This window comes from Marmota monax, unplaced genomic scaffold (assembly GCF_021218885.2).
Source record: "Marmota monax isolate L192 unplaced genomic scaffold, Marmota_monax_Labrador192_F-V1.1 WCK01_AAM20220418_F8-fsc00243, whole genome shotgun sequence".
Taxonomy (NCBI): domain Eukaryota; kingdom Metazoa; phylum Chordata; class Mammalia; order Rodentia; family Sciuridae; genus Marmota; species Marmota monax.
In genome coordinates, this window is record NW_026694604.1 from 1,891,662 (window position 1) to 1,908,044 (window position 16,383).

At 39.6% G+C, this 16,383-nt stretch overlaps 1 non-coding gene across 1 annotated transcript; it reads left to right on the forward strand.

Moving 5' to 3' along the window:
• The first annotated feature begins 12,372 nt into the window (after positions 1-12,372).
• Trnav-cac (transfer RNA valine (anticodon CAC)) lies at positions 12,373-12,446 on the forward strand. Its single transcript has one exon. It is a non-coding gene; the product is annotated as a tRNA-Val (tRNA).
• Positions 12,447-16,383: the final 3,937 nt, after the last annotated feature.

A 16,383-nucleotide genomic window follows, 5' to 3' on the forward strand; every position in this document is an offset into this window, starting at 1 on the left:
AGGCCAGCCTCAACATAGTAAGACCCTCAGCAACTTAGCAAGATCATATCTCAAAAATAACAAGAACTGGGATGTAGCTCAGTGGTAGAACAAGCCTGGCTAGTCTGTGTGAGGCCCTGTATTCAATCCCTAATACCTAACAAATAAATAAATTCAATTAAAAATTAAAAATATAAATGACCCAATTTTAAAATGAGCAAAGGAGCCTGATGGGTTGTTGCATGCCTATAGTCTCAGATGCTCTGGAGGCAGAGATGAGAGGATCACCCGAGTTCAGGAGCTGGAGACCCACCTGGGTAATATAGTGAGACACTGTCTCAAAAATAAACAAATAATAATAAAATGAGCAAAGAATCTGAATAGCCTTCTAAAGAAGGTATTTTAAAAAAATGGCCAAAAATCACAGGAAAAGATGCTCAACATTATTAGCAACCAGGAAAATGTAAATTAAAACTGCAACAAGATATCATTTCACAACCACTAGAATGGCTATAATAAAAAAGATAAGAACAGGTTAGAGCAAAGTTGTTGAGAAATTGGGACCCTTATATGCTGCTGGTAGAAATGCAGAATGGGGTAAGCCCTTTGGAAACAGTACGACAGTTCTTTAAAAGGCCAAATGAAGTTACCATATGACTCAGGTATTGTATGCAAGATATGTATATATACACAAGAGAAATGAAAACACACTCCACATAAAATACATACTTATATTTAAAGTAGCCTTATTTATAATAATAGCCCCAAAGTGGAAACAACCCCAAAGTCCATCAATTGATGAATGATAAACCAAGTTTGAATTTCATTCATCATAAAAGACAATGAAGATACAGGCTACAAGATGACCTTGAAAACATAATGTCATGTGAAAGAAACCAGACATAGAAGACACACATTGTATGATTCCATTTACATGAAGCATCCAGAATAAACACATAGAGACAAAGTAGATTCTAGGAAAGCCTGAGGAGGTCATGGGGATGATGGATAAAGGGTGTGGGATTTTTTTTTTTGAAGGTATGAAAGTGTTCTAAAACACATTATGGTGATGGTTGTGCAACTCTTTGAGTGTGTTAAGAAACTTTGAAGATGGATGCGGTGGCGCATGCCTGTAATCCCAGCAACTCAAAAGGCTGGGGCAGGAGAATTGCAAGTTCAAGCTCAGCCTCAGCAATTTAGCAAGGTACTGTCTCAAAAAAATAATAAAAATAAAAAGGGCTGGGGATGTGTTTCAGTGGTTAAGTGCTCCTGGCCTCAATCCCTACTATGCCCCCCACCAAAAAAAAATTAATTGTACACTTTAAATAGATAAATTATATGGTGTATGAATCACGTTGCAAGATGGCTGTTATGGGGAAAATAGTTAATGCCAAGGGAGGACCTTTCCCAGGAAAAATCTCAAAACAGAAAAACAAAACAAAAAATGATGAATAACAGGTACTGAAGACTCAGGCCCCTCCCAGACCAAGGATTCAGAGTCTGCATTTGAACAAGAGCCAAAGGCAATGTATTCACAGTGAAGTTTGAGAAGCACTGGATTAGACAACATTCTACTGTGGAAATTTTAAAACTACCCCTTGTTCTGTCTTGAGTATTTTTGCAACTTATATGAGTGCAGTAGACAGTCTCCAAAGATAAGGCAGTTTTGGGGGCTGGGGATGTGGCTCAAGCGGTAGCGTGCTTGCCTGGCATGCGTGTGGCCCGGGTTCGATCCTCAGCACAAAGATGTTGTGTCTGCCGAGAACTAAAAAATAAACATTAAAAAAAATTTCTCTCTCTCTCCTCTCTCTCTCTCTCTCTTTAAAAAAACAAACAAACAAAGATAAGGCAGTTTGAGATAGGAAAAATCAACACTCCAGCAGACACCAGCTGGGCCTTCTCTAGTTCAATTCAATTCTAACCCCACAGATTAAGGGCTCAGTCCCACCAACCTTCCCCCACTGTCCAGTCTAGTTCAGGCCTCAGATTGTGCAGCCACTGCACATACCTCAGAGAGATGGTTCAGGTGGGTCCTTTCAAGCCACAGAACCTAGAGCAACAATGTAACTTTGTTTAAATGACTGTTTTAGGGTGGTTTATTTTGTTTCTGTGGGGCTGGTAATTGAACTTGGGTTGCATGCAGGCTCTCCCTACTTAGTTTTGTTACAAACTAATATATAACAGTGAGGCACTTGGGGGAACAGTAGTACCTGTGATCCCTGTGAATTGAGAGGCTGAGGCAGAAGGATGGTGGTAAGTTCAAGGCCAGCCTATGCCCTAATCAATTTGGTGAGACCCTGTCTCAAAACAACAACAACAACAACAAAAACCAGGGCTATAGCTCAGTGGTAAAGCACCTCTGGGTTCAGTCACCAGTAATAAACCAGTAAAACAGAAATAATATATAACAAGAATGACTGTACTATTCTGAGGCTGGACATCTGAATTTGGAGGCCATGCTCAGTAAGTTCTGTAACCAAGTAGTAATTGTGTTGTATGCCAAGAACCAGTGACTTGTTTTACTGCCTAAATTTAAAACCCCTTACTGTGTCTTTCCGGCACTTATCCAGTTCAAGATATCACCAAAGAGGCTGGGAGTGTAGCTCAGGAGTAGAGCCCTTGCCTTGCACGTGTGAGACCCTGGCTTCAATCTCCAGCTCCTTCATAAATAAAATGAGAATAGTATAAAAGATAGAAGAGAAAAGGGACAGCAGAAGAATGGGAACAGCATAACAACCTACCTAAGTGCCAGAAAAATAAGTGTTCAAACTATATATATATATATATATATATATATATATATATATATATATATATAACCAGGGATTGAAACCAGGGGTACTTATGCACTAAGCCACATTCTCAGCCTCTTTTTTTCTATGTTATTTACAGTCAGGGTCTCGCTGACTTGCTTAGGGCCTCCCTGAGTTGCTGAGGCTAGCCTTAAACTCATGATCCTCCTGCCTCAGCCTCCTGAGCAGCTGGAATTACAGGCATGTGCCATGATACCCAGCAGTTTTCAAACTTTCTTAAACAAGATGTTAATACTATCCACATGTGATGAACCTCTATCAGCAGTGCTTGTAAATAACTGATGAGTGGAAAATGGAAATGAAAGACAATTCCAAATAAGTTCCAAATAACCAGGGAGGTCTGGTTTTGCTGCCACCAGTTGAAGCCAAGACTCAAAAGACAGAGAGATGAGACTTAGAAGGAGTTTTAATGGCAACAAGCCAGCAGGTAGAAGATGGAGGGCCTTGATAGGAGTGCATTAGCCAGGGTCAAAGTGCACAGGCTTATGTGGGGAGCCCAATTTTAGCCATAGCCTGGTGGGTGCAGAAAGCAATGGTCCTTAATTCCTGCAGTGATCCTTTCTCTTGACTGTTGGTTTTCACGTTGGCCCTAGGTCACTAGGTGTCCTTGTAAACCTAAAGAAAGATGACTGATACGGAGATCATATGAGTGGTGGTGTTCTCTGATGCTTTCCTTTATTCTTCTTTCCAGGCAAAGCATCAGACTTAATTGGTTAATTATTTGAGGAGTGAAGTAAAACAGAAACCACGGAAAAGCAGTCTTACTAGACCTAGAAGCTACTTAAGTCATTCACTGGCTTCAAAATCAAAACACTAATTGGTGCCTTATTTTATTTTTTTAAATATTTTTTTACTTGTCAATGGACCTTTATTTATTTATTTACTTGCAGTGCTGAGGATGGTACCCAGGGCCTCACACACGCCAGGCAAGCACTCTCCTACTGAGCCACAACCCCAGCCCTCAAGGCCTTATTTTAAATATTTGAGAACCAAAAAGGTCAATGAACTGTCAAAAAATATTTCATTTCTGATCACAATAAAAACCTTTAAATACCTGTAGAAAAAATAATTAGAAGTGTCCAGGACCCATAGCAGTAAAATTATGAAGCTTTACTAAAGAAAAAGAATTTTAAAAGTGGGGCGAAATAACAAAGATGAGAGAAGCATCATCGAGAAAATAAAAATTCTCCCAAAGTAATTGGTGTCACATCTTATTTTTTCCTGATGCTTTCAGTTGTTATCTCTAGTAATTGCAAAGTGATTTTCACTTCATTTGCAAAATATGATAGTTTTACTTCTTCCCTTTCTTTGTGTATCTCTTTCTCGGATAGCTTTGTCAGAATTTCTAGAGCTAAGATAAATAAGGAAGACAATATGGCCTTGTTTTATTCCTATTTTATAGAGGAATAATTCACACTTCTCCATTAAGTGTAATTTTGACTTTTGGTTTTCAATAGAGTCCTTTTGTCATGTTAAAGAGGCAATCTTTTATTGCTTTTAGGAAGAATTTCAATGAAGAATCCCCTTTGGGCATTTATGGAAAAATTAGAGGCATTTTTATAATTTTTCCAATAATATTATTGGAAATATCATTTATGCTGACACTTGAGCTTTGGTGGTGAAGAAACTAGAAATGGTTAAAGCATATGTTCCTTTTAAAATCACATTCTATTCTGATTGCTAAAATCTTATCTCAATTTTTTACATATCAGGTAATTCATGACATTACCACTTAAAACTACTTTTATAATGTTATTCTTACTAGATGTGATAATCAAAATCTGCTTCATCTGGGCTGGGGTTGTGGCTCAGCGGTAGAGTGCTCACCTGGCATGTGCGAGGCCCTGGGTTTGATCCTCAGCAACACATATAAATAAAATAAAGGTATTGTGTCAACTACAACTAAAAAATATTTTTTAAAAAAACTCTGCTTCATCAAAGAAACTGAAACAATTTAGAAAGAAAGGTAATATCAATAGCAACAAAAAATTTAGACAGTCCCACCTTACTAGGAAAAGAAAAGAAATGCTAAATAAAACCATAATGAGATACCCAAATTGACAGCAAGTTTTAAAATAATTCCAGTTCAGAAAAAAAAAAGGATACTTTCCTTGCACAGAAGTATAAATCAGTACAACCTTAAAATTTTATGTACATAGCCCAAATCCAATAAACTCAGGAAGGGGAAAGAAGATGGTCAGATATGAATACTTCTTGATTTCTTCTTTCTTGTACTTTCCAGATTTTCTACATATATAAAATATATTCCTTTCATAATTAAAATGGTGCATAGTCAGATTACAAACACAGTGAGGCACTTTTGCACATCCACCAGAATGGATAAAAAAATAATAATAATATTAATGTTGGTAATGATGGGGACCCCTGGAATTTATTTTATTTGTTTTTGGTAATGGGGATTTAATCCAGGGGTCTTTCACCACTGGGCTACATTCCCAGTCCCACCTTTTTTACTTTACTTATTTATTTTTTTATTTTGAGACAGAGTCTCACTAATTTATTTAGGGCCTTGTTATATTGCTATATTGCTGAGTTTGGCCTTGAACTTGTTGTTGTCCTGTCTCAGTCTCCCGAGTCACTAGGATTATAGGCATGTGCCACTATGCCAACCGCCCCTAGAATTCTTTTTTTTTTAATATTTACTTTTTACTTATAGGTAGACACACGTCTTTATTTTATTTTCATGTGGTACTGAGGATCGAACCCAGGGCCTCACGCATGGTAGGCAAGCGATCTACCTCTAAGCCAGAACCCCAGCCCAGCCCTTAGAATTCTTGACCATTAGTTATAGGTGTATAAATTGGTTCAACTACTTTGGAAACCCCTCTGACAGTTATTTACTAAACTAAACCTAGACCTACCAGCAATTTCATTCCTAAGTCTATACTCAGCAGAAATAAGTGCACACATCCACCAAAAGACCTGCGCAAGAATGCTCACCATATGCTTACACAGGTTTATTTGTGATAAAAACTTTAAACAATTCAAATGTCTGATAAAAGAATAGATAAGTCTGGTACATTGAGTCAAACACAATCCTGCAAAACAGAAGAAGGAATTCTGAATATGTGTAACAAAAGGAACGAGTTTCACAAACATGTTACAACAAAGAAGCCAAAGGCAAGAGTGCATATGGGGGGGGGGGCGGGCTGGGGTTGTGGCTCAGTGGTAGAGCCTTACCTAGCATGTGTGAGGCACTGGGTTCAATTCTTAGCACCACATAAAAATATATAAAATAAAGGTCCATTGACAACCAAAAAAAAGAAAAGAAATTAAAACAACAACAAAAAAGAATGCATACTGGTGGTTCTTTTAAATTAAGTTCAAGAACAGACAAAAGGGGACTGGGGTTGTGGCTCAGTGGTAGAGCACTTACCTGGTGTGTGCAAAACACTGGGTTTGATCCTCAGCATCACGTAAAAATAAATAAACAAAATAAAGGTATTGTGTCCATCTACAACTAAAAACATTTAAAAATACCGACAGAAGTATTCATTAACGAAGATAATGGTGGTTATCACTGAGGGGTGGGTGAGCCTTAAATGAGAGGAGATAGCAGGGGACTCTGGTTGCAGTATTTGAAATGTTCTGTTTGTGTTCAGACTGTGGCTACTTGGGCGTTCACATATGCAAAAATTTATTAACTTTATTTTAAATGTATGCACTTCATGAAAGTTATTCCTCAGCAAAAAAGAGGAATTATGAAACGTATTTACTCCACCCCCCACACACTGGAGATTGAGTCCTGCCCTTGTGCATGTGATAGGCAAGAGCTCTATCACTGAACTACACCTTCAGCCATTTTTTAATTCATTCTTCTAAGTATTCTGTATTCAATGCTTCAGGGAAAAGGGGGCACATTTGAACACACTAAAAAAAAAAAAAAAAAAAAGATAAAAATCTTACTGGCTTATAAATTTTCAAAGTCTAGGCCCTGTGGAAAACAGGAAGGAGTTTGGCAATCAGTAGGCCAGGGCAGAGCTCTCCATTCCCCACACAGAGGAGAGAGGGGAGGGGAATGTGTGCAGAGTGCCCTTCACCCTCACACCAACATCTGGCTGCTCAGGGACAGAATCAGAAATCCCAGATACGTTTGGGGGATTGTTGGGGTAAAGGGCAAGAATTGCAGAGAAAAATTGGTTGGTGATGTGCTCAGACCAGGAGCCCAGTACAGAAGCCCCAGGGGGCCCAGGGGGTCTAGCCTGTGAGAAATCCAAAAGGGCCTAAGGAGCCCCATAGAGTTTCCTCAGCACAGAGGGCAGTTCAGAGGGCCACAGGAGCAACAGACTGGATTCCCAGAGGATGTGGAGGTTTGGAGAAGAGTCACTAGCCTTGAAGAAGGCTTTGGGATGGGAACACAGCACAAGCTGTAGCAGCACCTGGGGTTCCAGTGGGGATGGTGACTGGAGTGTGATGTGATGGCAGGCGCATTGGGACAAGCTGGGAGTGTTACCAGAATAAGGTCTGTGCTGTTTGCTGCTCAAACAAGAGTTGGTAGGAAAGAATCAGGTTTATTAAAGGGCCAGCCCTGAAGAAGATAGTGGAGCTATTGTTCTCAAAGCTTCATCTTCCAGAACTCAAGGGCACAGAGGGTTTTTCTTTAGAGGGAGAGGAGGTACATGGAGACAAGGGGCAAGATGATACATGTTGAGCATGGTCTTCGTCATCCAGAGCGTGTCTCTCCTTTGTTTTTGTGTGTGTTTTTCTCTGACCTGAGTGCCACATCACAGTGGACCTTGACCTCCTGAGGATTAGTTCCTGCATTTTCTTAAAATAGACATGATTTTTCTGCAAGTTAAAGCTCACAGCAATGGACTTGCTTTGGTGTATGTTGTGCTGGGGATGGACTCAGGGGCCCATGAATGCTGGGCGAGCACTCTGCCACTAAGCCACATCCCCAGCACCCCCCCCCCCAATGAAGACTGAGAAGGGGTGGTACAAAGGTCGTCAGATGTCTGGGATCTACGAAATCTAAAGAAAGTTTTATATAGCACTTATCTTAACCAGTGAGATGCAGATTCTCTTTTGAATGTAGAATGCTGGCCAAAGGGTTGGGGTATAAATCTGTGAAAAGATTAGAGAAGCCTGGCCTGGTAATGGTCACACACCTGTAATCACAGCTACTCTAGAGGCTGAGGCAGGAGGATCGAAAGTTCAAGGCCAGCCTGGGTATTAGTAAGACCCTGTCTCAAAATAAAAAAATACGAAGGGGTGAGGGTGTAGCTCAGTGGTAAACATCCCCGGTTCAATCCCCAGTACCAAATAACAAAAACATAACAAACACCCTGTCTCAAAATAAAAAGTGCTAGGGGTGTTACTCTGTGGTAGGGTGCCTGTCTAGCATGCTAGAGGCCCTGGGTTCAATTCCCAGTACTGTGGTGGGGGGAAGTAATGAGATACAATTATAGGGAAAATGTGTGAGGAGAACTACATGCACAGAATAATTACATGTGTGCATGCATTAAAAACTGGAAGATTGCCATTCTGACTGGAGCGAGATGGAATCTCAATGTAGTTTTGATTAAAAGCAACAGTAAATGTTGGCAAGGATGTGGGGGGAAAAGGTACACTTATACATTGCTGGTGGGACTACAGATTGGTACAACCACTATGGAAAACAGAGATTCCTAATAAAACTTGGAATAAAACCACCATTTGACCCAGTCACCCTACTCCTCGTCATATACCCAAAGGACTTAAAATCAGCATACCAGAGTGATACAGCCACATCAATGTTTATAGCACCTCAATTTGTAAACTATGGAACCAACCTAGGTGCCCTTCAGTAGATGAATGGATAAACTTTAGTATATATAAACAATGGAATATTACTCAGCCTTAAAGAAGAATGAAATTACGGCATTTGCTGGTAAATAAATGGAACTGGAGAATATTAAGCTAAAAAAAAAAAGTGAAATAAGCCAATCCCAAAGAACCAAAGGCCAGATGTTTTCTCTGATATGCAGATGCTAATTCACAATGGGGGAGTAAGAATAGAGGAATTTTGGACTAGACAGAGGGGAATAAAGGTGGGGGTATGGGGGTAGGAATGATAGTAGAATGAATTGGATATTATTACCCTTTGTGCAATATGAGTATGTGACCTGTATAACTCCACATCATGTAAAACCAGACAAATGAGAAGTTATATTCCATTTATGTATGATGTGTCAAAATTCATTCTACTGCCAGGTGCAGTGGTGCACACCTGTAGTCCCAGTGGCTTGGGAGGCTAAGTGAGGCAGGAGGATCTCGAGTTCAAAGCCAGCCTCAGCAATGGCGAGGCACTAAGCAACTCAGTGAGACCCTGTCTCAAAATAAAATACAAAATAGGGCTGGGTATGTGGCTCAGTGGTTGAGTGTCCCTGAGTTCAATCCCAGTACCCCCCCCAAAAAAAATGCATTCTACTGTCATGTATAACTAATTAGAACAAATAAAAATATATTTTAAGGGGCTGGGGTTGTGGCTTAGTGGTAGAGCACTTGCCTAGCATGTGCAAGGCCCTGGGTTCGATCCTCAGCATCACATGAAAATAAATAAATAGAATAAAGGCATTGTGTCCAACTACAACTAAAAAAAATATTCTACTCATTCACTATTTTTTTTATGTGGTGCTGAGGATCGAACCTAGGGTCTCCCACATGGGGGGCGAGCACTCTACCGCTGAGCCACATCCCAAGCCCTAAAAAAATATTTTAGAATACATATCTATTTTTAAAACTGGAAGAAAATATAAATCTTCTATAATAAACAAGCTTTGTAGGAGAAAAATCAAGTTTTAAAAATCCAGTTAACAATGATCAATTGAGCAAATACTTGCTGCTAGGCTGCATACTTAAAACCTGTAACACAAAGCTAAAGAATACAGCCCTGTTGTAATCCCAGCGGCTCATCCAGAACATACTTGATACTTAATTTTACATCAACTTGTATGGACCAAGGCACCTATTTGATCAAACATTATTCTAGGTGTTTCTGTAAGCATCTATGAATTTCTTGCTTAGACTTGGGTCCCATACCCAAGATATCTCATTATTTGTGTGCAAATATTCCAAAATCTGAAAAACATTCTGAAATCTGAAACACTTCTAGTCCCAAGCATTTTGGATAAAAAATTCTCAACTTATATGCATGTATGTACATATTTACATGCACATGAGATTGACATTGAAATTATGAGATTAACATTGAAATCAGCAGACTTTGAGTAAAGCAGAAGATGCTCCATAGTGTAGGTGGGCTTTGTCCAATTGGTTGAAGGTCTTCCTATGTAAAATATGGACTTTTCCAAGCAAGAAAGAATTCTGCCAGCAGACAGCCTTTGGTCAAACTGCAACTCTCTGTTCATATATAGACACACACAAACATACACAAGACACACATACATAATATGTATGCACGTAGAAGTTAAGAATTCCTTATCCAGAAGTGTTTCCAATTTCAGATTTTTTTTATTTTTTTCAGATTTTGGAATATTTGCATACATGTAACACAATCTTGGGTATGGGACCCAAGTCTAAACCTGAAATTCATTTTATGTTTCATATGCATCTCTTTTTTTTAATTCATATGTGGTGCTGAGGATCGAACCCAGCGCCTCACACGCACTAGGTGGGTGCTCTACTGCTGAGTCACAACCCCAGTCCCTCATATGCATCTTCTACACATAGGCTGAAGTTAATTTTGTGCAAAATTTAAAAGAATTTTATACATGAAACAAAATTTCACTATGTAAAATTTTCCGCTTGTGGAGTTATGCCAGAGCTCAAAAACTTTCAGATTTTGGAGCATTTTGGATTTCAAATTTTAAGAGTAAGGTTATGCATATATGCGCACGCGTGCACACACACACACACACACACCTGTTAGTTCTGCTTCTCTGGACAACCCTGATTAATACACCCTACAAATACTCATCTCCCCTATTTATCCTCACTGAAGCCCCTCCAGGTTAAAAGAAACCTTAACAAACTGCTGCACACACTCAGTTTGTAGCTGTTGTGAGTTATTCCACAAGAGCACAGACTGCCTACTCTGAAGAGGTAGCAGTACAGCTACTGGTGCTGAGGCCTAACCAACTGGTTGGAAATCCTGGCATTAGAGCCTAGAACGTGCCTTAAATCATTTCCAAAAGGAGACAGTAAGATATATTCACTAAATCTTCCCTATCCAACATGATTATTGATTTGTTGCTGCTGCTGCTGGACACGGAACCCAGGGCCTCTAACATGCCACCCAAGTGCTCTGTCGTGGAGCTATATCCCCAACCCTTACATTGTATTTTTTTTTTAAAGAGAGAGAGAGAGAAAATTTTTTAATATTTATTTTGTAGTTTTCAGTGGATACATCTTTGTTTGTATGTGGTGCTGAGGATCGAACCCGGGCCGCACGCATGCCAGGCGAGCGCGCTACCGCTTGAGCCACATCCCCAGCCCCAACATTGTAATTTTTAAAGAAAATCCCAGTGCATGGTAAGAGTCAAATTTAAACAATGAAAAGCAATACCAAATGAAAAAAAGAAAAATCCTATTGAAAACTGCTCAGAAGACAAAGGAGGCTCAAGACACTGCTTTTTTTTTTTTGACTCCTGAAATGTCAAAAATAAATTTAAATAAATAAATACAAAGAGAATAATAAAAATCAAACTTTAGATGAATTAAAAAAATTTTTTTGTAGTTATAAATGAACAGATGCCTTTATTTGTTTCATTTTTATGTGGTACTAAAGATCAAACCCAGTGCCTCACACATGCTAAGCAAGTGCTCTGCCACTGAGCTATAAAAGACCCAGCCCTAGATGAATTTTTTGATAAAAATTTTTGATGAAAATTTCAAACTTTTACATTAAGAAACAAACAAACAAGGATTGAACTCAGAGGCACTTGACCACTGAGCCACATCCCCAGCCCTATTTTGTATTTTATTTAGAGACAGGGTCTTACTGAGTTGCTTAGTGTCTCACTTAGTTGCTGAGGCTGGCTTTGAACTCTCAATCCTCCTGCCTCAGCCTCCTGAGTCGCTGGGATTATAGGCATGTGCCACCTCTTCTGGCTTCACCCTGACTTTTAAAAAACACACACAATTTAAGATGCTACTTGTGAGAGAATTTGAAGACTTATAGGGGATGCGAAGTATCAGATATTGCAGGTGTTTTTTTGACTGTCAGACACCCTCGTCTTCCATCTCTGCACTGCTGGCCTGGCCTTCCTATTCTGTCCTAGGTTCTCTAAGCTGCTACCAAACTCCACTCTGGCTATTTCCCATAGTCCCACAGCTCCCAGTTTCCACAGAGTGGCCCTATTGGTTTCCTTCTCATCTTCCTTAGTCAGTAACTCCATAAAATGTGACCTTTGAACAATACACATTCGCGTAAGATGGTCTGTTCATGTTAGTGGGTATCTTCCTAGTCCTTCTCCTTGCATTTTATTAGTAGAATATATATAATTTTACATCGTTACTTGTACACACATAGTTCATTTTTCTAACAGAAATGCAATAAGTGTATTTTTCTTTTTTACTATGAAATATTTGATATACCAGAAGAAGTAGACTAGGGGCTGGGGATATAACTCAGTTGGTAGAGTGTCTGCCTCACATGCATAAGGCCCTGGGTTCAATCCCCAGCATCACACACAAAAAAATTAGCCTTAATATATAGGTATAAAGTATAAAATTCACTAACAACTTTGTAATCAGCTAGTGCAAGGAATGAAATCTTATCTGCTCTCCAAAGTCCCCAGTGAGTTCTCATCATACCACTTTTTCCTGCCCAGGGGTGACCGTGATCCTGAATTTGGTGTATATTGCTTCTGCACTTTCTTCTTATTAGTTGTATCAGGCAATGCATATATTCCTAAACCGAATAACATTTATTCCTGTTTAGTTTTGTGTTTTCCTCCAAAGAAGTACTGCTTATATTTTATTATATGTTTCCTTGCATATTGCATGCAGTATAAATGGTATTTTGAAATTTTAACTTGCTGGGTATGAACATGTTGGTTTTGAAAAAATCAATTTCGGGTGTTGGGGACATTGCTCAGTGATAGAGCTCAGGAGGCCCTGGGTTCTAGTTCCAATACCACCAAAAACAACAACAAATAATTAACTTTTGAGTCACAAGCACAGAAAAGCAAATCAAAATCAGAAAACTGGCATTGTTCCCTCATCCCTGTCTCTAATCCTCAGATTTGTTCATTTCACTGGTTGTCCCTGTGGAGTTAGTTCTCCATAGCAAAATGGTCCTGTTCAGGATCATGGACCACATTTACTTTTCACATTTCTTTTGTCAATTTTGGTCTGGAACATTTCCTTTGTCTTTTCTTGACTTTCACAACCTTGACAATTTAGAAAATTAAAGGCCAATAGTTTTGAAGACTGTCCCACAGATTTTGTATGTCTCATGTTTCTTCATCACTGAATTCATATTATGGGCCTTAGACAGGAATATTGAAGAGATTCTGTCCATTGCCTCAGCATCCTATCATGGCCCATAATTTAGATTTGACCCATTAATGATGAGGTTCTCTTAGATCACTTGATCAAGCTGGTTCAGCCAGAGTTCTCCACTGTAAGGTTACTCTCTCCCCATCATAATTAGTAAGTACTTTGTGTACATGGTAGGGGGCTTTATTTTTTGTTTCTTCATTGATTGATTACAGCACAAGGCATGGGACCCAGGTCTTTGCACATGTTAGGCAAATGCTCTTTCACTGAGCTACATCCCTACTGTTCCCCCCAAGGGTACTGTAAAACCATGAAAATACCCTGTACTTTATCAAACCATGAATTTATTAACATTTATATTCATAGGAACTCCTGATTTCTTATTTTTTTCAATGGAGTAATGCCTTGCTATCACGATTTATTTTGAAACTCAAGTTGTAGAGCTGGCTTCTGTGATATTTTGCCAAGTCCCTATCTTTCCTTGAGCATATCCTTATTTTCCACCTTGACATGATTTTCCAGGCTTATCTTATATTTTCCCTAATGTGAAGTAAGTCAGCCATTTTCCCAAGGAGGCCTGCTTACCATTTTTTTTTTTTTTTTGTAGAGATTGATATTTAGGAGGCAAGATCTGGATGCTAGGAGTCTTCATTATTAATGGTGTTATTATGAGTTGAATTATGTCCCCCTGAAACATGTTGAGATTCTAACTCCCATTCCCCTGTGCTGGCAGCTGTGACATTATGGTAGTCCCCCCTTATCCACAGGGGATGTCTGAAACTACAGTCATAAACCCTATACAGACTATGTCTTTCTTTCCCTATGCATATATAACAAAGTTTAATTCCTAAGTTAGGCACAGTAAGAGATTAATAACATTAATAATAACAAAACAATTATAATAATATATGATATTATAATAAAAACTGTGCAAATGTTCTTTCTTTCTCTCAAAATACCTTTGTGTGTGTGTGTGTGTGGAACTGGAGTTGAACCCAGGGCCTCACAAACACTCCACCACCAAGTTACATCCCCAACCCCTCAAAATATCTTACTATACTCAGCCCTTTTTTTCTTGTGATGATGTGCGAGGATCCTATGCCTTTGCGAGGAGATGAAATGAGGCAGTGTTACCCTACTACCTGAGTCACTTGAAGCTAGGTGTAGTGGGACACGCCTGTAGTCCCAGCTACTTGGGAGGCTGAGGCAGAAGGGTCACTTGAGCCCAGAAGTTTGGGGCCCGCCTGGGGAAACTTAGTGAGATCCTGTCTCTAAACAACAATAACAAAGAGTTACTTAAATTATTTATTTCTAGAATTTCCCTTTTAATATTTTTGGACTGTGGTTAGCCAAGGATAACGGAATGCAGAAAGTCACACTGCTGCCAGGTGTGGTGGCATATGTCTGTAATCCCAGCAGCTCAGGGGGCTGAGACAGAACAATCGTGAGTTCAAAGCCACTTAGTGAGGCCCTAAGCAATTTGGTGAGACTCTGTCTCTAAAGAAAGTATTAAAAAGGGCTGTGGATGTGGCTCAGTGGTTAGGCACACCTGTGTTCAATCCCCTATGCCAGAAAGGAAGTGAAGGAAGGAAGGAAGGAAGGAAGGAAGGAAGGAAGGAAGGAAGGAAGGAAGGAAGCCACACTGCTTATAGGAGGGTTTACTGTATTTGGAAACAGTGTTTTGTAATCAAGTAAAGATGAGGTCATACGGGATTAGGGTCAGCTGTAAATCCAGTGGATGGATCTCCTTATGAGAAGGTCATGGGAGGACACAGGGACATGAAACACACGATGATGGAGGCAGAGATAGGAGTGATGCTTCTACAAGCCAAGAAACATCAAGGATTCTGGCAACACCAGGAGAAGCCAAGAAGACACAAGGAACATCATCCCCTAGAGCCTTCAGAGAGGGCATAGCCCCTGCCAGCATATCTCAATTTCAGATTCAGTTCTCCAGGACAATAAGAAAATAAATTTACATTGGTTTTAAGCCACCCATGATACAGTGGCCGGGGGGCGGGGGGGGGGGACATGGAGGGATATTACTAAAGAATATGTGAACGTATGCACACCAACTTATTTTACCAGTATTTCTATCTCTATACATTACCTCTATCTCTATACATTGAAGACCCTAAGTCTACATAGATGTGTTCGGTTCTAATGCAACACCAGAGTTCATTATAGTTTTTACCTTTCCATATCTCTAAATTCTATATCCCATAGTGAGAAATCTGGCTCCCATCATTTGCCATATATCCACGTATTTGATCCATCTTTCATGGATGAAAATCTCCACCACATCCTCCTCACACAGCTGCTCTGTCTCACTCTGCCCATGCTCGGACCCCTGGCCAGGTCATTCTGCCAGAGGGACATTCTCCTCAGAGCCTGGCTGTCCCCATGTAGGTTCCCCTCCTTACCCTGCTCTGGTTCTCACACCCCAGGCCACACTGGACTGCTACATCCTGGTTTTTAAAAATATTATCTAAATAATACACTGTGGAATTTTCTTCTGCAATCTGCATTTTCCACTCAACATTATTCTTTTTTTAAAAATTGGTTCTTTTTAGTTTCACTCAACACTGTTTTAGCAAACTTCATACACGTTGATGAAAAGAAGTTTAATTCATCTACGTGTTCAGTCGTGGGATACTTCATTACTCTGTATGGACATTCCATTGTTTGCAGGTTTTTGCTATGACATCTCTATCTGAATAATTGTCCCTTGGTGCACACTTAGGCAGGAATTTTTCTAGGGCACATCCCTGGGGATGAATTCACTGCATTATAGGGTGTGTGCTTCATCACATATACTAGGTAATGCCAAAGTGTTTCCCAAAATGGTCTGATTCTCTCACCAGCTGAGCTCAAGTAGAGCTTCTATTGCTCAGCATCCTCAGCAAGACTTGATACACTGATTCTAAAAATGTTGCATTGCGGATGGTGTGAAGTGACAGTTCCCTTTGATTTCCATTGCCCTCGTTCTCCTTCCTGAGCATCTTTCCCTGTGTTTCCAGGACATGAAATACCTGTTGATGTCTCTCCCTTTTAAACCTTTTGTTAAGCCAATACCTTTTTATTGAGATTAATTATACTAAAAGTGACCTATTTTCCATGAATTTTA